Genomic DNA, 4,267 nt, shown 5'->3' on the forward strand with positions numbered 1-4,267 from the left:
AGCGAGAACTCACCTAACATATAATGTCAACTAACGACGGAGCTCGACCCCGCAGGTGCATGGAAGCAAGCAAAGGGTGTCAACCTCTACTCGACCGACTAATGACTACTTCCTACAGAGTTATCAAATCTACATGCCATCGATTCTGTGAATGTGAGAGTCTCCTATGATGCTACCGCAATCCAAAAGCCCATCAAACGATCTCGAAACTTCACGAAACTCAAGGGAAGTCCTACACACACTGGAAGGCCGCTATCCCTAAGGTCTCTGACCACAAATCCTAACCCAATACCCTCCGTGCAGAAAATGCGTAGTATGTCTGGTCGGATTTTACAGGTCACTGTTTCTAAAATCTAACATGCCTAATGCGTAGCTCTACTCGCTCTGATCGTGTGGATATGCTGAAATGCAAAAACAAATAACATTTACTCACCGAAACTCCAAAAGTAGCTCGCGGGTGAATCTGCCAAAACACAGACAAATGCGCGTGAGGTAAGCATCAATCTGTACCTCTCCTCGTGGGCAACATGCTGCTGCTCTCTGTTTGCGATTCTGACCACCGTAGCTCTTGTAGCACACACACACACACACACACACACACACACACACACTCTCTCACTCTCTCGTAATCTCCCAGACGACACAGAAGATAAGATTATTAGAAGTCCCTTTACAACGCTTTAGGTTTTGGTTTATATACCAAGCCTTAGAAAACCTAATGTACGGCCAAAATGACCTGATTTGTCCCTAGGCTTCTATAGAGCTTAATTACAACACCGTGAGTTGGCTTTTCTCATCCAACAAGCATCTGCGGCCAAAATACAATTGCCGCCTTAAAATATGAAGTTCCTGTAAACATTACAAAAGTGGTCGTAATGGCTCAAAATGATAATAACGGGATATTCGATGATTTCCATGAGCTTGTATCTTCACATTACAGCATCCATCTTCATTTTCATCACTTCAACATCATCTTCATATGGAATCTTTAGAGAATCTTTGAAGAATCTTCATGGAATCTTTGTGGAAGCGTTGTTGAAATGTTGGCCTGCCAACACTCTCCCCTTCCGAATTCTTGTCGTCCCCGACAAGACCCTATGTCTGCAGTGGCTTTGACGAATGCTTCATGTTTTGGTGTTGGTTGAAGCTTTTGTTGTTGCAGTTGCTTCTACTAGATGCTTACCTTTTTCTTGTACATATAGTGTAGTTGAAGGCATAGCTCTCCCCCTCCGATTGGTTGTTGTATCGTGAATAGGTTGAGTGAGGTTTGTTGTTGCAACAAGTCTTTATCTTGGCAGCTCTGTATTGTTTGTTCTTTGGGTGTCATCCTGCATGTGTACCTGTAAACTTGAAGCCTTTTTGAATTTTTTCTGGGCCGCTCCTGTTTTATTTTCTAGTTGATGAGCATGTAGTTGTTTGGGGATGTCTTTGGTCTGCTTTTTTGTGTTTATATAAAAATTAAAATGTGGCGTATATTACAAAATGAAGGTCTTGGATACTTGGATAGGACTAAAGGAAAAAACCCAGTTGGAAAAAAATACCTTTAGTCACAATTAAATGTAAGGCTATATGTACTTATGTTTTGACGTAACCGAGTTTTGTTGAGTTAAAGTACTTATGGCCGTATGGCTACTATTATTGATTGGATATACATTGGATAAGTGTTAGTAGCTTGAAGTCAGAGTCGTTGTTATTGAGCAAATGCTTATGAAACATGTTACTGCTTCGTCATCGTCATTTTGTCGTGTAAGTGCATTGGTGGAACACAAGTCGTGTCAAATGCAAATGTCCAATGATGGGACATTATATATGCTTGCATAGATAGATGCATGGGAAACAATAGGTTGTGCGAGAAGAGTTTGAATGGGTGCTTCCAGGAGTGAACGTAGCTAGAGAAGCAAAAATATATTTGACTTCAAGAGCTGCGGTTACTCACAAGAAGGGTTGTTGATGCTCGAGATTTTTTCACTCTCCTCACTGTGTACATGTGCGTGAGTGTTTTGTGGATTACTCTGCCTCTCCACCAAATAAAATTATTTGACTCTTCTACTCACCTATCGAGTATGAGCGACTCAATTTTACAATATGCTCAACTCTTCTAGCTTGAGCTATACTCTAAATATCTAGACTCATAGACCGCAAAAACTATTAAGACATGAAGCTTGGGTCTGAAGCTTGCTCATTTAGTGGCTCAGCTGCCCGACTCTTGACTCTTATGCCATGATTTTTATGGCGACTTGACTTACTCTCGGGAGCTTTCGACCAAGAATAGGTTTTGAAATTCAAAACTCCCATCCTCAAAGGGAGGATTTGTGAAGGACCATACTGGCAATATTGGTTTCTTTTGCCATACCTGGGTGACATTGGTTGTCAAAATTTCTTTTTGTTGTTGTTGGTCCCTTGGTTGAGAAGATTGGCTCGCTCCATTCTCTGTAACACTTTGTCTATCATGTCTTGAGATTTCTTGAGAGCTAGAGATGTCTTCAATCTTGTTTGGCATGTGTTGTTCTTTTGGCACCCATTTGTGTCTGCATCGTGTGATTAGCGTGTCTTTGCAGATATCCTTTGCCTTGACTGTGACATTGTCCTTGATTTTGCCTTCCGTGAAATTGCGATTATTTTCAAGTTGAGGTCGTCTGATTGAAGAATGTTTACTTGGCATCTTTGGTAGCCAGATTCTCCGATTGCCTTGATAGTAACCTTGTGCTTGAAGAATTGTAGATGACACTTCCCATGATGTTTTTTATGTCGTATTGAGATGTACAAGAGTGCCATTTTTGGGATCATTTACCAATGAAGTCCTATGTTGGTATGAAGGCCAACTGGATTTGAAATTTCCTGTGTACCTTTGGCAAGCCTTGTTGGTTGGTCTCCTTTGGCGTATAAATATGAGCTTTTTTGCTTTTGGGGACGCTTTTTGAAACCTTTATCCACCGCATAAGCCGAGGTCTGTGGTTTTGGTAACCAAAGTTTCTTTTGACCCTCATAATAGCCTTGCTCTGCTAAGCTGTAGGGGGAGGCTATCCATCCCATGTGTTTACCTTTCGTCAATTGGCTAGGATCATTTACCCATATTGGGTCCTTGACCTTTATTTCCTCAGCTTTAATGTAGACCTTTGAAAACCTTTGGCGGCGGTGATCTTGCAGTGTAGGGTATTTCGGTTGAAAGATTTTCTTTGGAGTCTGCCTTTTATGTGTAAGCATGTGGTCAGTTGATATAGAAGCTCTGTCTTGAACTTTTCTGGGTTGGATTGAAGACTCTGATTTAAGGGGATGCTTCTGTTGGTAGGACATTTGTGGGCTCATTTTGGCTTTGCCTTTGTCGGCAGCCGATAATCTTGGAGCGATAGTAGGCTGGCTTTCTTTAGTCGTGATGACCATCATTGAAGATTCAGATTCTTCTTCAAGTGTTTTTGCCCATAGCTTGGACAAAATCAAATGTGTACTCATTTTGGAATCATCCACTACTAGGAATTTGTCTTTAACTATCTTTGACCGTAGTTTAAGGGTAGCTTCTGCAATCCCCAAACGTGTGACCTTAACTCCATTTGATAGGGATACCTATACCTGAATTTCATACAGTTTTGGCTTATCTAGAAGTAACCACAGCCCATAAGACATGACATTAGTCGTGGCAGTGCAGTCTATCTCTGCTGTAAAATTGAATTTTAGTTTCTCATGCACATCCAATGAGAATTTAATCTTCTTATTGGCTGCCAAGTAATTGATGTCCTCTTTGCTTTTGGTACTTGTCTTGGACTTTTGTGCCTTGGAAGCTTTTGTCATCCTCTTGTATGTTGAACTTCTTTGTCATTTGACTGGTTGTAGCATGTCCCAAGTGCTTACTATCTTCTGATCTATAGCTTTGGGGAAGGTCTATAGCCTGAGCTGCTTGTTGGTCTTCATTGCCAGTTTTTGACTGTGACACCTTGACTCTTGATTTCAGAAGCTCTCTGTCACTATTTACTTCTTCTAGCACTTGAAGGTCATTCAATGGTGACTTTTCTTCTTGGAAATCTTTTGAAGCTTGTGTAGCAGGATGTTGAGGTTGACTCTCTTCTTCTGATGCAATGGTCGCCGTGGTCTTTGGTTCGCATTGCTCCATGGGTTCTTGTAGAGTCTCTGTTTGAAAATATTCATTCATATCCTGCATTTCTTGTCCTTGGTAGTCAATCTTGGAGTCGGTCATTTCCTGTTCTTCGGTGGGTTCTAAGACTTCAACTACATCGTCTTTTAGCTTCTACTGGTCTTTGATTTCTTTAACCAC

This window comes from Adiantum capillus-veneris, chromosome 11, assembly GCF_014529385.1.
Source record: "Adiantum capillus-veneris isolate H3 chromosome 11, ASM1452938v2, whole genome shotgun sequence".
NCBI lineage: Eukaryota > Viridiplantae > Streptophyta > Polypodiopsida > Polypodiales > Pteridaceae > Adiantum > Adiantum capillus-veneris.